Below are 23,147 nucleotides of genomic sequence, written 5' to 3'. Positions count from 1 at the left end.
GGTTCACCACAACCCCAGGGCCCCTGGGCTGGGACCTGGAGTAGAGGACGGGCCCAGGTCCCTCCCTCTCCACTCCCCTCCTCCAAGGACACTAGGGAAGTGATTAAGAATTGGTTCAGAGGCAAGCAATATTGCCCTGAACCTACCCCAGAGAAGAGAAAGCGCGAGACCCAGAGAACAGTACCGGCAATTTGCCACACTACCCCAGAGAAGAGAAAGCGCGAGACCCAGAGAACAGTACCGGCAATTTGCCACACTATGTTCAGCTGAATGCATTCTTCTACTAATAGTTAAAGGCAGAAACTGTGGCTCAGTTTGGCATCTTTTGCTAAATAATTAAATCAAACTGCTAGGTAACAAGCAATGATGTTTAGAGTCCTGTGCAAAGTCTGACTATGTGTCTATTGACTTTCAATGTTATGTTCCCCTGAAAAATTAAACTATAAACCCAGAGCACCCACACAGCTGGAGTTATGGGAGAGAGTATACTTAATATACAGTGTAGTCTGAGGGATCAGCACAGCTCCTAGGTGTTGGGCAGTTGGACTGTGGGGTCCCAGGTCTCCGAAGAAAGTGTTAGACAGAGGATCTGCACCGCAAGAGTGTGCCTAGGAATCCTGGTTAGTGCCTGGGCTATTTTCAGACTCAAGGGGCTTAAAGACCACATGGGGCCCAGTGAGGTAGGCCCTAAGCAGTCTGGGGAGTGTCCCATCAGAGATGGAGCTGTACTTGTTGTGTGTGTGTGTGTGTGAGAGAGAGAGAGAGAGAGAAACACACACATGAACACACACAAGCAGAGAAATCCCATACCTGGGGATCTATTGAACTAGTTCCATCCTCTTATCATGGACCAAGATGTAGACAGATACTAAGACATAGGATCAGCACCTGATGACAACAGTCTCAGTGATTCACCTTTACGCAGAGCACAGGACCATGTATAGGTTACTACAGTCCAAAAAGGTGCACAATAGCACACTCTCCAAGCCATGCAAAAAGGACAATGTGCCTGACACCACCACCAGGACAAATGGTGGTAGGTAGGGACAATGTAAGCAGCAAAGCCAGCTGGGGAAGGAGTGTGAGCGTGGCTACAGCCAGAAGATGAACAGAAGCTGCATGGATGCAAAGATACTCTTGCTTCTGTGACTGCTGCATTTGATCAGCAGCTGGGGCAAAGTTTATTCTATACTCAGTTTCACTATCAGGCAATTGTTTTCTACTAAGGCTTTCAATTAATCACAAATAACTCACCTGATTAACTCAAAAAAATTATCATGACTAAATAATTATTCATGCTGAATCATAGTTTTAATCGCATTGTTAAACAAAAGGATACCAATTTAAATGCATTAAATATTTTGGACGTTTTTCTACATTTTCAAATATATTTATTTTAATTACAACACAGTATACAAAGTAGACAGTGATCACTTTATATTATTATTTTTATTACAAATATTTTCACTGTAAAAGTCGCAAACAAACGAAATAGCATTTTTCAATTGACCTCATATAAGTACTCTAGTGCCATATCTTAATGATGAAAGTGTAACTTACAAATGTAGAATTTTTTTTAGTTACATAACTGCACTCAAAAACAAAACAATGTAAAACTTTAGATTCTACAAGTCCACTCAGTCCTACTTCTTGTTCAGCCAATTGCTAAAACAAACAAGTTTGTTTACATTTACAGGCGATAATACTGCCCGCTACTTATTTACGATGTCACCTGAAAGTGAGAATATGCATTTCAATGGCACTTTTGTAGCCGGCATTGCAAGATATTTACATGCCAGATATGCTAAACATTCATATGCCCCTTCATGCTTTGGCCACAGTTCCAGAGGACATGCTTCCATGCTGATGATGCGCATTAAAAAAATAATGCATTAATTAAATTTGTGGCTGAACTCCTTGGGGGAGAATTATATGTCTCCTACTTTGTTTTACCTGCATTCTGCCATATATTTCATGTTATAGCAGTCTTAGATGATGGCCCAGCACATGTTGTTTCTTTTAAGAATACATTCAGTGCAGATTTCACAAAATGCAAAGAAAGTGCCAATGTGAGATTTCTAAAGATAGTTACAGTACTCAACCCAATGTTTAAGAATCTGAAGTGCCTTCCAAAATCTGAGAGACGAGGTGTGGAGCATGCTTTCAGAAGTCTTAAAAGAGCAACACTCCGATATAGGATTACAGAACCTGAACCACCAAAAAAGAAAATCACCTTCTGCTGATGGCATCTGACTCAGATGATGAAAATGAACATTGTTGTTCTGCAATGCTTTGGATGGTTATTGAGCAAAGACGGTTATCAGCATGGACACATGTGTCATAAGTAGATAGGTAAGGTAAGGGTTAAGTTTCTTTTACCTGGAAAGGGTAACCAAACACCTGACCAGAGGACCAATCAGAGAACTGGATTGTTTAAAAGTCAGGGGCGGGAATTCGTATACTTGGGGTCTTTTGTTGTTTTCTCGGCTATGGGTAAACAAGTTTAACAAAAGATCTGTAATGGTTTTCTTAATGACTCTGCTACCCTGCAAGCTGCTAAGAGTAAGCAGGAAAAATTTTTTTTTCTCTCTAGCACTTTAAAACCAACCCCTTTTCCCTGCTAATCCCTAGCAGAAAAAAAGAAGATTAATGTAGCTTGGCTTCTGGATTCTTATATCCCACCACTGCTCACCATGTGGTATAGCTAGCCTGTCGCCAGATCTGGACTTTAGCGTCCAAAATCTGGGTTGCTTACCTGAAAACTCCCCAAGCTCACTCACAGCTTGGTATATTCTCCGTGGCCACCAGGTCAGGAATTTAAGGGCCTGACCCCCTTTCCTCCTCTCTGGTGTCCCAACCCTTCCTTGGGGGGACCCCCAGATTCCCCATCCCTTGGAGTCTCAGAAGCAGGAGAGATAACCCCTTTCCCCCTCCTTCCAGGCTCTCCTGATCTAGCTTGCGCGTACCAAGAACCTGTTTCTGCTTCCCAAGAGATAAGCGTTCATTCCTCAGGACAATTAAGATGCAAAATACCAACAGCTTGGCTTTGCCTTTCCCTTCTCTGTCTTCCCGTGAGGGAGCACAGCTACCTGGTACAGATCCTATCCTTTACCTCACTGGAAAAGAAACTCCCACCAGTTTTCAAAAGAACTTTATATAAAAAGAAAGAAAATACGAAAAACATAATCTTGCATTAGAAACTCAATACAGGCTCTTGCTTATAAAGAAAATAGAATAAAACATCTGATCTCAAAAAGCAATACCATGATCATCACACAATTCAAATACATGTAAATACAACACAAAGGCTCATCATAGCCGAATTACTTTGCTTTCCTTTGTACTCACAGATGTTTAGGGAAACTTTGAGAATAAGATGGAGTTTAGGGAGAAAAGCTTGTCCCTTACAGGCCGGGAAGCAACAAAGACATCCTGCATCACATTGTACATACAACACAAAGCTCTTCAGAGCCGAATTACTTTGCTTCTCCTTTGTAACTCACAGCTTTAGTAAGATATTTTGAGATACGAGGGAGTTAGAAGGAAACTTGTTTACCCATTAGGCCAGAAACAACAAAAGACACCCGAGTTACAAATCCCGCCTCTGGACTTTTTAACACATCCAGTTCTCTGCATTGGTCTCTGGTCAGGGTTTGGTTCCCTTTCCAGGTAAAAGAAACTTTAACCCGTTACCTTACCTATCTACTTATGACCTCTGGAATGGTGGGTTGAAGCATGAAGGGACATATGAATCTTTCGTGCATCTGGCACATAAATAACTTGCGATGTCAGCTATTACAGTGCCATGCGAACACCTATTCTCACTTTCAGATGATATTGTAAACAAGAATTGGGCAGCATTATCTCCTACAAATGTAAACAAACTTGTTTATCTGAGCAAGTGACTGAACAAAAAGTAAGACTGAGTGAACTTGTAGGTTCTGAAGTTTTACATTGTTTTATTTTTGAATGCAGTAATTTTTGTACATAATCCTACAGTGGTAAATTCAACTTTCATGATAAAGAGATTACACTACAGTACTTGTAATCAAGGCCGCCCGGGGAAGGGGGCAAGTGGGGCAATATGCCCCAGGCCCTGGGCCCTGCAGGGGCCCCTACGAGAGTTTTTCAGGGCCCCTGGAGTGGGGTCCTTCACTCGCTCTGGGAGCCCTGGTAAACTCTCATGGGGCCCGGACCCCCGGAGCTTCTTCTGCTCCATGTCTTCAGTGGCAAGAATTCAGCAGTGGGGGGGGGGTTCTTCCGCCCTGGGACCCTTAGCCAAAGCGCTGGGTCTTTGGCGGCAATTCAGCATTGGGGACTCCCCGCTGCCAAAGATCCCAGGCCCCCTGAATCCTCTGGGCAGCCCTACTTGTACTAGGTGAATTGAAAAATACTATTTTATTTTTTACAGTGCAAATATTTGTAATAAAAAATCAATATAATGTGAGCACTGTACACTATGTATTCTATGTTGTAATTAAAATCAATATATTTGAAAACAGAGAAAATGTCCAAAACTATTTAAATAAATGGTATTCTATTATTGTTTAACAGTGTGATTAATCGTGAGATTAATCATGATTGTTTTAATCATTAGACAGCCCTATTTTCTACCAAACTTGACATTGCTTTGTGAGGGGAAAACTGATCATATATCAAAAAAGAGCCTCGAAATGATGGTCACAAATATACAGCTATAAACCATATTCGCTATGAATGGGTTATGGGCCATAAAGTCTATTTCATCCCCTTTGTACTGTGGCTTCAAACAGAGGTCAGACTCCCTGCTGCTGTTAGTCATGCCAGGAAACCTGAGTGCTTCTAGTTACAATGAACGGACAGTCAAAGAGTGAAGTAATATACCATGCAGAAGTAGAGCAGCTATTTATTCCAAGGGACACTGTATACTATCTCTACTGTTATGTTTTCATTAGAGATATTCATATTACAGTTTGCTTTCATATCATTGCATCCATTTTTCTACACAGAAGCTGCTAATATGATAGTTAAGCATGAGTCAACTTCCTACGCTATTATATCAGACTAAGAATTTTGCAGTATATTTGTGATTCATTTCCTTATTACCTTAGCACCTTGTATAACCCAGAGTATCAATTATTTATAAAACGTTATTTGAAACAAAGTTCCTAACACACAAAAAGAGAAAAAAAATAAACAAAAAGAACTCTTATAGAATTTTGCAAAAACCATTATGGGCCAACAGCATTAAATTATATTTTTATAATTACTTGTAAAGTTAAATAAACTATATTTAAAAGTCTTTATTGCAATGAGCTGTTCATTTTTTAGTATTTCTCTAATTAGTGTTTGGATTCCTAAACTGGGAGTAAGACGTCTTTACTCATTTTTGTAAGCTTCTGTTTCTGATTCTAGAAAATATTATAGCTGCCTTCAAGCGTAACATGCACAGTCTTCTTCATGTCCACTCAGTTGGTACCAGCCATAAAATACTGGAAATAAGTGTTTGTTCAGTCTATATTGACTGTGAGTATCTGGTTGGAAAGAGAAGCATTCTAGCAGATTACAAACTGTTACAAGGGTGAATGCTGCAGCAAGCTATTTTATAATGTGCTACTCTACTTGACAAATTTCAGCATAACAAGAATGCAAGTGCCAGGACTGATCTGAAAGTAATTAGTGCATTATGCACCCAGGAGAAACAGATAATTTGTATTATCTGTAAATACTTTATAATAGACTGTTGCAGGTCATTCACATGCCACACATTTATAATGGGCATAACTGTCCTTATCTATGAAAAATATTACATGCACTGGCAATGGCTGTAGTGCTTGCTCCGTTACGTTTCAAATCTGTATGTACATCACTGAAGGTTTTTCCACTGGTTTCACTTTTTTTCCCTTCACCAATTTTGTAAAAGCTAATGTGAGAGGCAGGAAGAGGAAAAAGTTCTAGTGATTTCTATAGCTTGCCATGAACAAGCTTATCATCTTCTGTAATAAGGAAGTGAAATGTCTGCATGTCAGTTGGAGCTTTTTCTCCTCTATCAAACAAAAGTGCATCCTTGGTTCCTTGGGGAATACTTCTGTTTGCTGTTATGTTTCCAGATCAACACATCATTGTAGGTCAGGTTTGCTGTCAGTTGGAAATACAATACAGAAACAGCCTGAGGACTTACTCCCTTATGCAATGGACTTAAATGATTCAATGTATTTGCAGGCTGCAGTGTATAAGTCTCCTTCCTGGTTTGTGTTTTCCAGGGCCAAGAGAGTATCCTAAGAGTTAGGTGTCGTCCCTCCACCTCTCACAAACCCCTAAGCTTCTTCTGAGGACAAACTTAAAAAAAATACAGTATTGGAGTATGACTGTTTCTTTGCTTAAGGGTAGCGTAAGCATTTGTGTGAGTCTATTTAATTGTTTGCATTTATTTGCATAGGAATTAAACTATTAACATGAGAGGCTTGATTTGCATTTGCACATCTGAGTACAACTGTGGAAGCAGCTATAAGAATGTCCAAAAAGAGTTGAAATGTTCACTGTGTTGCAAAAGCGACCAGGAATAGTTGAAACTGAAAGGCAAATAATTAGCATGTTGCAATTAAGTGACATTTTTCTGTTTCTATCCGGAAACATCTCAGTGAATTGACTGCAATGCTCTAAATATTCAAATTTTTGAATTACTATACAAATATTTATGCACATTCTTAATTCTAAATGGGATTTCGGTATGCTTAAATTATATATGTGCTTAAGTTTGCAGGACTGGGGCCAGAGCATTCACCACTGTGTACGGAAAATGGGCTGTCAAATGCCAAATGCAAGTTTAAGGATAAATGTTTCCAAGCATATGTCTTAAGATGAAAAGATATCATTGGTGAAAGACCAGCATATATATGTTAAGAAACAATTACATGCAACCTAATCAATTTTCAGACTGAGGTGTCAATGCAAGGAGGAAAGAAGAGTGAATTACAGTTGGGAAAGGGAGAGAATCACAGCAGGTTAGAAAATGCAGTCAAACTTTACCATCCTCACTTTGCAAAATGGTTCTGAAAAATAATTATTTTATTTCATTCTAATTTTTCCACCTGAAAAATATTGTTGAGAAATTAGATTCTCAGCTGGAGAAAGAGCTATTATGTTAATTATACTTATTATTTTTAGACTTCCAAAAGAGAATTATGAGAGAGGCAAGGTGGATGAGGTAATATCTTTTATTGGACCAACTTCTGTTGGTGAGAGAGACAAGCTTTCAAGCTTATACACAGATCTTCTTCAGGTCTAGGAAATGTACTCAGAACTATACAGCATAGAACAAATTGTTTAGCATAAGTTTTTAACACATATTTCAAGTCACTATTCAAGATAACATGGCCAATTAACATCCCTCCAGTCACATGGGGGAAAGAAAGGTGAAAAAAAGCTGGGAGGGTGGTTAGTGTGTTGCAGATTGTTGTAATAAGCCATAAATCCAGTGTCCCTATTCAGTTCATGATTTTTAGAGTCTAGTAAAATTATGAATTTAAGATCCCACAATCATTTGTGAAGGTGCTGTGTAGGTTTCTTTTGAAGATGAGGACTTAGAGGTCAGATATAGAGTGATCACTTTGTGAAACGTTTTCACCCACAGGTGACAGTGTGTTTTGTCTTTTATCATTTTTCTGTGTAAGTTCATTTGATAGCATAGTGATTATCTGGTTTGACTCATATAGTTGTTGGGGCATTTCGTGAACTGGATGAAGAACACCACATGTTGTGAGAGGTATGTGTAGTACCAATGGATCTTGAACCACAAATGGCCTGATCTTCTGAGATGCTGCTGGTCCAAAAAGAAGCTTTTCGCCTATGACTTGGAGAGATATGGGAGAGGAAGTCAAACAGGTGGTTCCTGCCTCTTTCCCCTGCACCTGATCCTAGAGTTAGATTCCCCTGCCTTGAAGAAGCAGCAATGTGAGGAGCTGCTGAAAAAGAGAGAGTGGAGGGGGCACACAGGGTAACCAAAACCAAGTTATGTTTTTATGATTCTGCTGTTGGTTGTTGTTTTATTGATGACATGTATATTATTCAGTATCTAGCAGAAAGCATGCCTGGAAGGCATAAAAACATTTCTGAGGTAAATGTTCAAACTGAAATTTTAATATCTTTAAAAAATAAAGGTAATTGTCTTATTCCTCCTCAGTGGAATTAGGCTTGTAAAACCAAAGACAGTGCTTTGGATAATATAATCCACTGGCAAGTATGTATTACTGGTCTCCCTCTGCACCCAACCTGAAATTTATTTGATGACCACTATCTTGTCTGACACACAAGGGGCAGAACTGAGGATTTGCAGAGCTAAAAGCTTGAGATGCTACAGCTTGAGGTAAAGAGCCAAAGAAACAAAAGGAAACAAAAGACTTGCTGTAATCACTATTTTAGGCCCCAAGCCTACAGACATTTATGCCTCTGCTTAACTTTGAACATGTGAGTAGTCCCATTGACTACACTCATGTGTGTAAAATAAAGCATAAGTATTTGCAGGATCAGAGCCTTAAATTCCAAGGAGTTGAAACATGATGTGGAAAATGTTCCAGAAAAAAAAAAAAGGTTCAAGATGAAGCAAAAAGTGGATTACTGAAGGATTCTGCCAGTAAAACTTTGTAAAATTCTGTGTGCTTGCTAAAGGATAAATGAGAAGGGGATGAGACTAGATCAGCATGTACCGACACCAGAACACTAGAGTGGCCAAAAAACAACAGTTGCACCAAATTTGTGTACGCGATTGTGGGGGTGATAAACCTAGCTATATTGAGAAGGAGCTCACCTATCAAGGACATAATTGTTTGTTTATTCCAGACTTATTAACTGGGTTAGAAAAACAACATAAAATAAAACTACTTCCAACAGCAAGAAAACTTTTCTTCATTCCTAGTAGAATATTATTTACAAGTAGAGGAAATTAGGTGTGGTCTGCCATACCCAAAGCATCTAATGCTCGTTTAGCAAGGCTGCATGGTTCCTTTGCAGAGGCCCAGGATGTGTGGTCTTTAAAAGTTGTCAGGAAGGAAGCTCCAAAATGCAAACCTCAAAAGCAGGAGTCATTTTACTTTACTCCAGTCAATCAGTCTATTTTCACAAGTACTGAAACATTTATTTCTGTTTCACCTTCATATAAAAGATAAGTATAAAGAGTAATATAATGTCCTTTTATCTCAGTTCTGTCTAGGCTGAGGGATGCATGATTAAACTTAAGTAACAAAAAGAAGAGGATTGAACTGGACAATTTAAGGAGAGAGCATTGTGTTAGTGTTTATCATTTATTTATAATGTTATAGTTAGATTTGTCATGCTTAGCATTCATTTTTGAGAAAACTAAACCCAGTCAAATAAAAAACAAAGGAAATTTGAGGCGATTGATGCGGATTGTTAATCTGCCACCTTTCCAGGATCTATGAGCCAGTAAATGCAATTGCCCCAATTTTAGACCTTGGTTCCAACAAAGTACTTAAACATGTGCGTAGTCCCTTTTGTGTCAGTTTGATCACTCACGCTGAAAATTAAGCATGTGATTAAATCCTTTGCTGGATCCAGGCTTTAATTCTTTATCATTCACTTAGTTGGTCCTGAATTTGGTGACTAACTGCAGACCTGCACATAGGGGAAGCCATGGCTCTGCCTACTCCTCACCACTCTTGACCACTTGCTCTAAGGAAGGTGAAGAACCTATATTCCCCTGATATCTGAAGCTGCATTTTGGAAGCCGTAAAAACAGGGCTTTATATATTCCATCACAGAACCACAACTACTCCTGTTGCCCAAAGACTGTAGTGCTGGTTGTGTATGAGCCGAGCAGGTGCTCCATGCCCTGTCCCTCATCCCTAGTGTAAGTTCTATGAGCAGCACCATTTATCTTTGGCCATGGCACCAAGACATAGTTTCTAGGATTTATGGTGTCTCAAAACTGTTTCTGACCATTTTGCAGCTCTTTGCTGCTTCATGTATGAACAGGGCTCTCTTTCAGCACGTTGCCTTTAGTATCAAACAGAAGGCATTATACTTTCTATTTTGCTCCTAATATTGTGTGTGAAACTTCTGGCAGGCATCTTTCGGGTAAAAAACTTCATGATTTCCCTGGAAAGTGGTATCAAAGAATTATTTCAAAACTAATCTTGTGAGCTGTCATTACGCTCATTATTGTTCGCATTAACCTGGAGAAGTAGGAGATTGAGAACGAGCCTCACATTTTTCAGCTTGTCTTGAGAGAAGACTTTTTTGTTTACATCAGCTGCCAGTATTGGAGGCTTTTTTTACTTTGTCAAGAGGCACTTCCCTTTTCAAAGTAGCACAATATGAAACATCATTATAAAATGAAGCATTCAAGTTTTGATGATCTGTTTCCTCTTCGCTGAAAACTGTGAAAAGCTATATTTGTGCAGCTGCCACATTCCTACTCCACAGATACCTTCCAGAAAGTAGATTCATTTGCTCGATGCTTGTTAAGTCATTTACTGAGGACAAGATTGAGAGAAAAGGTTGCAGTCACTTTTCCAGAAACTTTCTTTGAATAACTTTTTGAGAAGAGGAAGTAAGGAAAGGATGGCTGACTCGTGGGGGAGGTTAAAAATCTTACATGCTGCAGATGGAGCAGTTTTGTCAGAAAGTGTAATTTCTTACCACAAACAATTATAAAAGGTAATGGGTATTATTTTCATTAAATACTATCAGTTCAGCTAGTAGATATCAACAGCTGAATAAATCCAGAAAACTACAGTATGTATTTGCTTGCATGAGTGCTCAGCTTAATTTATATACCCAGCTTTCCTGTATTTAATTATATTTTACAGGCTATGTATAATTCATTCTTCTGGATCAATTCATTTGCTCTCTCTTTTTCCTTTCTTCTTCTTCTTTTTTTTTTTTAAATTGAGGTCAACTCCCACATCCTTACTTTGCAAATCTGATAATTACTTGATTCTCTTGTTGGTTGGTAAGGAATACTGAAGGTCAAATGCTGCCCTTGAGTTCCCTGGAGATGCACAGGTTGTAAGTAAGGATAGAAGTTAGCCTGTAATGTCTGTATAAAGCTTTAGAATTTAAAAATACAAATATGTGTCTCGTATTCAAACATAAGGCCTTTGATCTGGATCCAGCCAGCATGATGTGCTGATGTGTCCTGACTGACGTACTCAGTGTGACAGTATGTACAAACCCTCCACCATGCATGAAGGAGATAAAGAGGAACTTTGCGCTCAGGCAACCCCCATCCTACCATGCCTGCAAGGCATGTCAATCTTGGAGGATGAGATGTAAAAGGGAGAAGTTCAGTTCAGAAAGCCCCAGCTTGGTGAGGGAGGACAAACCTTTCACCTCCAGCTTCCAGAGAGGCACACAGCAGGGAAACCACTACCTTCAGTTACCATTAGTGAGCATAGAGTTGTAGGACAGATGGCTGGAAAATCCAGCTGGTGCTACTCCTGGTTTAATTTAATTTCCCTTTCTTTGTTCCCTTGAGAACTGGGATTAGAGGACATTTAGAGAAAGGGCCTGGGTTCTCCTAAAACCACTGTGAGAAAAACCCAAATATAAGGGCCCAGAAAGACTAGTGGGTCAGGACCACACTAGTGGCCAACTGGGATTAAAACACAGACTAAAGAAGATGTGTCAGGAAAAGACACAGGCCAGAAGAAGTGGTGCCCTAAAGTGGAGACATGCCTCACTGAGTGGTACTGAATAAAGGAGGGAACAAATAAATATGTACTTGCTACATAAAGTCTGTATTCACTACTTAATCCCTGTGGAAAGTTTGCAGTGACAATAAGAGAATGGAGGGAGCATGAAGTCCCACATTTAGATCCTTGCCTGTAAATCATACTTCAAGATGGAATCCAGCCCTGTCTTCCAAATTAATTTGACATTCTTGTTTCTAAACAACATCACTAGGAGAGGTTTGTTTCAGCAATATTAGGGGTTTGTATTTACTTGTGGCAGACCATCCCAAAAAGCTTCAGAGACTTGGATCAAGTCACACACAAAGGTTAGGAAGTTTGTATAAAGATAATCTCAATTATTAAAACTCCCTGAGCAACCTCCTTGACAGCCCCCTCCCTCTCTTGACTTCTGTCATGGAAAGCTACCTATTTGTGTGAATTTAGTTCCTGTGACAGGATCCAAACTGATTTGCCACAGAGGAAAAAAAATAGTTATTCATCAAAAAAGCAGTGACAGTGCAAGCTTTCCCATAGTCCTGTGCCATCACATGGGTCTGGAGGGAGCATCCATCCATCATGGTAAGAAGATAGTTCAGGATCTGTCTCCATTTAGCTTTTCACTACTTTGCTGAGATTGCCAGAGCAAACTCTGTGTTTTGGAAATGCAGCTTAATCCTGTGTAAGAAAGAACAAAAGAGATTAGATTTCCACATAACATATCAATAAGTTTGATAATGCTTCTGGGACTTATCTCAGGAGGAAAAAATTCTGTTTTCAGTTAAGCAAAAGGAATGAACAATGCAGCAACAATAATATACAAATAAAAATCAAAACATGATCATCTGGAAATTTCATGTAGTTTCCATGACTTGTTGTATACTCATCTATGGACACCAGGGCTACCACTTTTATTTCATGCTTATTTTCTGTGAATGAGGGAAGCCTGAGTCAAAGCTGAACAGATTCGTTCTGGGTTCCTTGGAGTGCAAACTGCAGAGGCATTTCCACCACCCTTTAAAGAGATGCTACCCCCTCATCCCAGCACCTGAAAAGCTGGAAAGGTGGGTGGGGAGGAGGAGATCTTACCCATGACTCTGCTCTACTGCTGCTGGTGACACTGGCCTAGAGAAGTCATTCTGTTTCCTAACCACATTGTGGTTGGCTTCTGGGCAAAATGGATAGAAGTACTTTTTGTCATTTTCCCCTCTCTCCCCTATGTGTACCCGAGAAGGCTGAGCCACTATCTGGCTCAGTGGTACCTAGCTGGTCACAGAAAACCAGACGGTATATAACAAAGTCCTTCTACACTGCAAAAGAGAAAGAAAGCCATCCCCTTAAAAAAAATGGGAAATGGGTTTCATCCATCAATGCACGTAGCTTTCTTAGCATTCTTCTTTGTAACATTGTTTTAGGAGCCTAAGGCTTGAGTCAAAGCCTATGGACTCGTGGAAAGATTCCATTAACTTCAATATGCTTTGGATCAGGTAATATGCACAGAGAACTGTTCGTCCCAGACTATGTCTGAGGTGCTAAGATCTTTGCCAAAGAACAGTTTCCTGTTTCTTCTGTGAAAGAACTCATTATGGAGACAAGGTGGGTGAAATAACATCTTATTGGACCAAACATCTATTGGTGAGGGAGACAAGATTTAGAACTTCTGTAAGCTTGAAAGCTTGTCTCTCTCTCCCCACCAGAAGTTGGGCCAATAGAAGATATTTACTCACCCATCTCATCTCTCTAATACCTTGGGACCAACACAGCTATAACAACACTGCATGCACTCATCATTATGGAAATTTTTTAGTGCTGATTGATGTCCCTTTTGACCAAGAATATTATAATCATTTTCTACTGCTGTAATAAATGGTTGAGTGGGAATTTGTGATTTATTTCTAGTGTAGCACATTTATCTGAACAGGTTGGAAAATAAAAGCATTTATTTGTAGTTGAAAGCCCACTTGCGTGATATAAATTTATGTGCACATATACATTATTACTAAGTAATACATATAAAGGCTCCTTGCACTTAATACTTGTGCCATGTGTTATGAGGAAGACATGCTAATACCTCTATACTAATATTAAAGTCCTATCTCTCTCATGTTTGGCCCTACCACCTTAAATATTATGGCAAATATATCGTAATGTTAGTCATTTCAAGTTTTGCTGCTTTAGTGTTAACTGGCTCGATGAACAAGCTATGTTTTACAAGGCAAAGAATTCTGTTAAATGCATCTTCTCATTGCTCAAAGACTTAACAAAACTATGTCTTTAATTAGTGCTCTTTAAAGAGGGCTCTATTATTCCAGATTTTGGTTTGGTACACAGGAGAACTGATTAAATAATGTTCTTAAGCATTTGTTTATATTCTGAATGGTTGTTTTGACCATGCTCATAAACCTGCGTATTGCCTGGATGTTTGGGGAATGAATATTCTTTACAATAATACTCAGACCTCCACCTGAATAGACAGTGTGCTAGCAAGAATGTTGGATATATCCATTCATGAGTGGAAAACTTACACAAACGATTTGAAAATTGGGCCTAACTCTGTATCCATTTAAGTCAGTGACAAAAAGAGTAGGGCTGGCTGGAAAACAACAATTCTGTGTAGAGAAAAATTTCAAGGTTTCCTGATTGGTTTTCATTCCAGTGCATGACCAAACAGAAGAAATGAGAGCTTTTCAAAGTGAGACCTTTCAAAACTCTTCACACGCATGAAAAGACCAACGCACCCCAGAATAGCCAAGAGCCTGGTGTTGCGGCACTTTCCCTGATCTGGAGCACAGACTTGAAGTTGTCTCTCCCACCTCCCAGATGAATGCCCTGATTACCATGTTATTGGCCTTCTCTCCTACTTTCTTCTCTCATCTTCCCCGCCACCTCAAATTCCATCATGGATCTGAGACACCGTCCTGACAACATTCCTGATACATTTCCATGAAACATTTTGCTTTTGACAAAAAAAGGGGAAAAAAAAGCCTCCTTCAATTTCTTGGCAATATCTAACAAAGCTGGGTGAGGGAAAAGAACTACTTAAATGAAAAACATATTTGATGAAATAACTCAATTAACTTGAGTAAAACAAATAATACATGTTAATTTAACTAACCCTCTCTATTGAAAAGGTCAGTTTTTCATTGTCTTTCACATTAAGCTGTACATTTATTCCTTTATCGGGTCATTTAAAAGGGGTTCTCTCTAGTCCAGTTTTAATGACATAGTGACTGACAAAGCACTATCTACTTGTTCAAAATAATTTTCAGCACATGATACTGACAAAAAAAAAAATACCAGCCTTAGATTTATTTACAACTGAAAAATCAGAAGTACTCTGAATTTATACAATGACTTTAGTTTACTAGTGAGTAATCACCAACATAAAAATGTGTTAAAATATTTAGAGAATGCATTGGTTATTTGGTTTTAGGTTTATTAATTCCAATGGTTATTGGTCGAAAAAGACCCTGCCTTTATTTGCCTTTAATTAAAGTTTTCATTTTAAAGAGTAAAAAGTCTTTGTTAACATGAAATAATGGGGAAAACAGTGCATAGATAGGATACAATCATCTTTTGCATAGCTGTAAGATTTACAGTATCTCACTGGGTGACGTGTGGTTCAAATAATTACTGTTTGTGAGGTAACCTTGAATAAAGGAGTAGTTTAGGAGTACACAAGCTGTCAAATTTTCACAGTTCCACCTGTTCACATGTCTTGGTGCTGATTAGTCACAAACTCTGTTCATATGTCTTGGTGCTGATTAGTTAGAGAGTGGCACCAAGAGAGCTATGATTTAAGACCTGCCCATTGAGCATGCACTGTAGGGCACAGGCAAAACTTCTGGTGGTAGTGGCACCTTTCCCCTTGACCCATCAGTCCAGAAGACACAGGCCTCAATGTTTCCTGAGCACTCACCTCTGGGGCCTGTGCCATGTGTGTCTGCTTTTACTTTTCAGGGGTGAGCCATGACTTCTATGGCCCACCTGTGTTCCCCTCTGCCAACTGGTCTCAGTCTAGGCCTCTGTGTGGGCCCAATCAGGAACATGAGCAAATTGGTGGGGCTTTGTGGGCAGTAGGACCTCCACCTTCCAGATGATGTAATGGTATCATCTCACACTGAAGATCTCGCTCCACAGAAGGGGACCCAGGAAGAGACAGATAATAGTAATGGGAGATTCAATTATTAAGAAAATTGTAAGGCTGGGAAAATTGCATGTTGAATTTTCTGCTGGGTGTGATGATTACAGATCTTTCAAAACATCTAGACAATCTTAGGTACAGTGCTAGGAAGGAGCTGGGGATAGTAGCACATGTAGGTACCAATGACATAGGGAAAGGCAGGAGAGAAGTCCTGGAAGCAAAATTTAGGCTGCTAGGTAAGAGATTAAAGTCCAGGACCTCCAGGGTAGCATTCTCTGAAATGATTTTAGTGCCACACTCAAGGCCAGTTAGACAGGCAGAATTGCAGCATCTCAATGCTTGGATGAGATGCTGGTGTAGGGAGGAAGGTTTTAAGTTTATTAATAACCGGAGGAGGAAAGGGACTTTTGGGGAAGGAGGAGCCTATACAGGAAGGATGGGCTGCACTTAAACCAAAATGGAAAGATATTCCTGGCATGTAACATTTAAAAGGATGGTGACGGTGATTGTTAAAATGCTCAGGGAGATTAGAGAGGATACAAAACCAGATAGCAATTTTTTTTAAGTACATCAGAAGCAGGAAACTTGCCAAACAGTCACTGGTGCCACTGGATGACTGAGGTGCTAAAGGATCACTCAGACAAGATAAGCCCACCATGGAGAAGCTAACGAAATTCTTCACATCAGTCTTCACTGCAGAAGATGCAAAGAAGATTCCCATACCTGAGTCATTCTTTTTAGGTGACAAATCTGAGGAACTGTCTCAGATTGAAGTGTCAATGGTGGTGACTTTGGAATAAATTCACAAATTAAACAGTAATGAGTCACCAGGATCAGATAGTATTCCCCCCAGAGTTCTGAGGAAACTCAAATATGAAATTGCCAAACTACAAACTGTGGTATATAATCTATTGCTTAAATCAGCCTTTGTACCGCTGACAGGAGAATAGCTAATATAATGCTGATTTTTTTAAAAAAAGGCTCCAGAAGAGATCCTGGGAATTACAGGCCAGTAAGCCTAAATTCAATACCAGACAAACTGTTTAAAATCAATATTAAACAACAACATTATCAGACATATAAATGAACATATGGTAGGGCAGAGTCGTCGCTGCTTTTGTAAAGGGAAATCATGCCTTGCCAATCTATTAGAATTCTTTGAGGAGATCACTAATCACATGGACAAGGGTGATCCAGTGGATATAGTGTACTTGGACTTTCAGAAAGCCTTTGATATGGTCCCTCATCAAAGGCTGTTAAGCAATGGAAGCAGTCATGGGATAAGAAGGAAGGTCCTTTCATGGATCCAGAACTGGTTAAAAGACAAGAAACAAAAAGGTAGGAATAAAGGACAGTTTTCACAATGGAGAGAGGAAAAAAACAAGTTCCCCCTAGGGTCTGTCCTTGGACAAGCACTGTTCAATATATTCATAAATGATCTGGAAAAAAGAGAAAACAGTGAAGTTGCCAGAGTTGCAGATTACTGAGATTGCAATCAATTTTAGACTTAACAAAGAGTTACAACTGCATCCCACAATGTTGATAAATGCAAAGTAATTCACATTGGGAAAACATAGTCCCAACTATACATACAAAATGATGTGGTCTAAATTAGCTGTTACCACTCAAAAAAGATCTTAGCATCATCGCAGATAGTTTTCTGAAAACATCTGCTCAATGTACAGCAGCAGTCAAAAAACCAAGGGTACAATGCTAGGAACCATTAGGAAAGGCATAGCTAATAAAACAGTAAATATCATAATGCTACAATATAAATCCATGGTACGCTCATACCTTGAATGCTGCATGCAGTTCTAGTTGACCCTTCTCAAAAAAGATCTGAGAATTGGAAAAAGTACAGAGAAAGGCAAGAAAAGTGATTAGGGGTATGGGTCAGCTTCCATATGAAAAGAGAGAGAGAGAGAGAAAAAAGGGGGACTGTTCAGCTTGGAAATTAGACAGCTGAGGGGGGATATGATAGAGGTTTATACACTCTGGAATGTGTGGAGAATGCGAATAAGGAAATGTTGTTTATCCCTTTATATAACACAAGAACTAGAGATCATCCAACAAAATTAACAGGCAACAGTTTTAAAACAAACGTAAGGAAGTACTACTTCATACAACACACAGTCAACCTGTGGAACTCATTGCCATGGGATATTATGAAGGCAGAAGTATAACTAGGTTCAAAAGGAATTAGGTAAATTCATGGCTAATAGCCATGATGGATCTATTAGCTAAGACGATCAGGGTTACAACCCATGCTCCGGGTGTCCCTACACTTCTGACTGCCAAAAGCTGGGGCTGTGTTTTGGTCATTCCCTCTGAAGCATCTGATACCAGTCACTGTCAGAAGATTGGATACTGGGGCTATATGGACCATTTGTTTAACCCAATATGGTCATTCTTATGTCTTTATATTCATGCCCCAAGCCAACCAGAGAGGGTATCTAGGCTGGAAATCTGGCCTCTAACTCTTAGCTGTTGGTTGTTTGGTAGCATTGACCTTGAAGCCCTCAAGCCCCTGATATTAAAGATGCCATCTTGTTTTAAAAGCACATTTTCAGAAATCATGGAAACGTGGAGAAGGAAACATTGGCCCTGTGAGAGCCATGGAATTTGTTCTAGCTCCAGTGGTGCTCTGGCACCTACAAAGAAAACTGCAAGAGTTCTCAAAAGTTTAAAAATATTTTATTTTCAGAATTAAACCTGAGCGTAACATAGTAATACATGAAAAGTATGAAGTGAAAAATTCCAAATAAAATGTAAAACAATGGGGTACATATCTCCAGCACTAAAAATCTATATAGTCAGGGGCGGCTCTAGGTATTTTGCCGCCCCAAGCACAGCAGGCAGGCTGCCTACGGCGGCTTGCCTGCGGGAGGTCCCCGGTCCCTCGGATTCGGCGGCAGCCTGCGGGAGGTCCACTGAAGCAGCAGGACCAGTAGACCCTCCGCAGGCATGCCACTGAAGGCAACCTGCCTGCCGCCCTCACGGTGACCGGCCCTTGTGGCTTGCTGCCCCAGGCATGTGCTTGGTGTGCTGGTGCCTGGAGCCGCCTCGTATATAGTTGACAGAAGGAAATATAAAGACAAGAGTGTTTACAGGAAAGGTGTAGACACAATGGCTTGTTACTGCTCCATAGCTATCTGTGTTTCTGTTATAAGGCCTTAAAATAAAATGGGGGTTTGAAGCAGCCACCCTGGTACTTTCAAGGCCTCTCTGTCTTTTAAATATAAATAGTTTGTGAGAACTTTGCTACTGTGTCTTTAAGAAAGGAGACCTATTTTACAGCAAAACACTGAAATGTTCATAGAAGAATCCAATGGAAATAAAATACTGGTGTTTAAAATAAAACAAACTTTTTATAGCTTTATAAAACATGCAGTTCTGCGCCATGTGCCTGAGAACAATAAATCTGACTCAAACCCATTGGACTGAACTGGGATCCTTGGTTTAACTGCCCCCCTCTGAAATGCCCTGGGTAGCTATATGGCCTCCAATGATTGTGTGAACAATAGGGGAGATGTAAACAGATGGCCAGGCTCCCTTACCACCTCATCAGGGTTAAATATATTATGCCTTGTCATGGCTAAAAATAATTGGTAATTAGGTTAGATCACTTCAGCCTTAAGTGAGCAGAGAGAGGCACACACAAATGAGTGATGAGTTCTGCAAAATATAAAATGAAAACCTTAGGTAGCTGTAAAATGCCATTGGTAAATCTCGCTGACAATTCAAAAAGTCATGAAAAGTTTATTTTCAAAAGTAACTCTGGTCTAACCCAAAGTTGGAATGCTGTAAGGAGCAACAAACCTCTACTCTTTTTGTAAAAATAAGTACAACTCCAGGCTATCATACAGTTCAGAGTGGAGGGTATTTGAGGGCTGTTTACTGTGATGGTGTGCTATCATTTTTATTTTAAAACAAAAAAAACTTTAAGCATAAAAATATTCACTGTCAGCTGCAAGATTCCTAGTCAGAAGTGGGGTTTCAGTAGCATTCAGGATTGTGTATGATGATTTACTGTTTAACACTGTAAAAAGACTCTGCAGTACTCTATTTTTAATTGAAATAGAAAAATATATTTTAATTAAAAGTTAACTAAAAGCAGCCCATACATTTTCACCCCTAGACCACAACAGGGAATGTTTGGGACGGGGATGGGTGCATAAGTTCCTCATGTATCCATCAATTCAGAGCAGTAGTGTTCAAAACAACCTGTTAAATATAGGTATTGAAGTTTGATTTGAAACAAAGAGGTGGATATGGGATTAAAAAACAGAGCTTTTTTTAGAGACTGTCTTTACAAGAGAAATCATCCTGGAGAGAATGGCTGCTGCTCGACTGCAGGCATTAAAATGTTTATTTTATAACTCTGAATAACTCTGTGTATACTGTCCTTACCAATGATGTTTCTTTATTGCAGTGTGATCTATTTAGCATGGAAACAGAAAGTTCAACCTGTAATTCACCAGAGCTAGGAAAACTTAATTTTAATTTTAACTATGCATATGTTTAATACTGCTTTGAAAAAGCTAGTTGTAAACAAGCTGTAGGAGTATTTGTGTAAACAACGGATTTGGGGAACAATACTAGCTAAAATTTTGCTTGTTCATTAAGCCAAAGGCAGTTGAGGAAAACAGAAGAAACATATACCTCTGGGTCTTTATCCTGTGTTGAAATATTGCTTTTAATTAGTGTGTATTTGTCACCTCCTGAACTGGATTTTGTAAATCAATGCCTTTTATATGGTTTTTAAACAGCACAAAATGGCCTTATATGTTATTGTTTATTGTCTTTTTTTAATAATGTCGTAAGCAGATATTTTATTCTAAATTGGAACTTCTGTTTCCTAATCAGACCTGATCAACTCTCCTAATGATGACATAATGAAGCCATCACTATTGCAATCTCCAAAAAACTGGGAATCCACTCTGAAACCCTTAACAACATCATAAAGCAAAGGAAGAACTCAACCGGAGAATCAGGACCGTCCAACACAAAGATACATCAAGCCCATGGACAAAACAGAAGAATCTGATTAAAAAACAAAAAGCCAAAAAAATCGATAAACACAACTCTCATTCCTCCGTAGTCCACACTACACCAAGCCCTGAAAAAGCTAAAAAGAGTGAAAATGCAAAGATTCAAAAAACAAGGCATATGCTTTAAGGATTGTGAATAAAAAACCAAGGACTGAAAGGTCACACATTACAACAGTATCCTTATGAACTGTTTGGTGAAATATGGTCTCTTCAGGATTAGAGACAAATAATGCTTTTTATGAGGATTACGCTGCTTTGGAGTTGTACCTTCTAAGATAAAACCATCTTCAGAGGGCAAAAGATATCATTTGTCTTTAAAAAAATGTGAATGTTTTTCAAGGGTTAGTTGACTGCCCTTCTAAATTGCTGTGTGATAAGTGTTGGTTCTAGATGGACAAAGGCCACAACTGTAAAGGACAGTATTTATAAACAGTGTGATGCTGATATCCACAGTGATCTAGATGGACACGTATGCTACATGGAGAATGCGAGGTCACCATCTCCCCCCCAAAATCATAAAATTATATATATTTTTCATGACGAAGTGCATGGAGGAGACCGGGGTGCACATCTCAAATTACATTTTTTCCAGCGTGTCTTGACCAAAAGAAGAGGTCGTGGGAGCATAACAATGAAGAATGTGTTTTGGATTTTGTTAAGACCTTCTTCTCTAAGTGATTTTGGGGGTATTTCTTTATAGAACATGATGCCAAAAGTTATGCCTCCTACTTGACTGTTAGACAATTGATAGAGAATCATAGAATCATAGGAATGAAAAGGACCTCGAGAGGTCATTTAGTCCAGCCCCCTGCAGTCATGGCAGGACTAAGTATTATCTACACCATTCCTGACAGGTATCTTATTTGTCTAACCAGCTCTTAAAAATCTCCAATGACAGAGATTTCACAACCTCCTTAGGCAATTTATTCCAGTGCTTAACCACCCTGACAGTTAGGAATTTTTTCATAATGTCCAACTTAAACCTCCTTTGCCGCAATTTAAGTCCATTGCTTCTTGTCCTATCCCCACAGGTTAAGAAGAACAATTCTTCTCCCTCCTCCTTGTAACAACCTTTTATGTACTTGATAACTGTTATCATGTCCCCTATCAGTCTTCTCTTTTCCAGACTAAACAAACCCATTTTTTTCCAATCTTCCCTCATAGGTCAGGTTTTCCAGACCTTTAATCATTTTTGTTGCTCTTCTCTGGACTTTCTCCAATTTGTCCACATCTTTCCTGAAATGTGTCACCCAGAAATGGACACAATTCTCCAGCTGAGGTCTAATCAGCACGGAATGGAGTTGAAGAATTACTTCTCATGTCTTGCTTACAACACTCCTGCTAATATATCCCAGAATGATGCTCACTTTTTTTACAACAGTGTTACACTAGTGACTCATATTTAGTTTGTGAACCACTATGACCCTCAGATCTCTTTCCACAGTACTCCTTCCTAGGCAGTCACTCATTTCTCATTTTTATGTGTGTAGCTGATTGTTCATTCCTAAATGAAGTACTTTGCCTTGTCCTTATTGAATTCCATCCTGTTTACTTCAGACCATTTCTCCAGTTAGTCCAGATCCTTTTGAATTTTAATCCTATCCTCCAAAGCACTTGCAACCCCTCCCAGCTTGATATCATCCTCAAACTTTATCAGTGTAGTCTCTATGCCATTATCTAAATCATTGATGAAGATATTGAACAAAACTAGACCCAGAATTGATCCCTGCAGGACCCCACTCGTTATGCCCTTCCAGCATGGCTGTGAACCACTCATAACTATTCCAAGCAGTTATGCACTCACCTTATGATAGCTCCATCTAGGTTGCATTTCCCTACTTTGTTTATGATAAGGTCATGTGAGACAGTACCAAAAGATTTACTAAAGTCAAGATATACCATATCTACTGTTTCCCCCCTAGCCACAAGTTTTGTTACCCTGTCAAAAAAAATAGAAAGCGATCACGTTAGTTTGACATGATTTGTGCTTGACAAATCCATGCTGACTGTAACTTATCACATGATTATCTTATAGATGTTTGTGTAACCCTTCTGTCCCTCTGAGTTGGCAGCAACAAGGGCCAGGTTCAGTATCCAGGGGTTCCGTTTCAGTAACACAATGCATAACCGGCTCGAGGCCCCACCCAGTGACCTGGGACACTTACCTACCACACCCCCCTGGGCGCCTCTAGGAGGCAATATTTCCCCTTTCGCAAGCACGGAGTCTGAGTGTAGCAAAATCTTTTTAATAAAGGAAGGAATCAATGCGGCATCCCATTGGAGAAA

Source organism: Chelonoidis abingdonii, chromosome 2 (assembly GCF_003597395.2).
Source record: "Chelonoidis abingdonii isolate Lonesome George chromosome 2, CheloAbing_2.0, whole genome shotgun sequence".
NCBI classification, from domain to species: Eukaryota; Metazoa; Chordata; order Testudines; family Testudinidae; genus Chelonoidis; species Chelonoidis abingdonii.
Note: the sequence above shows the minus strand (reverse complement) of the source record.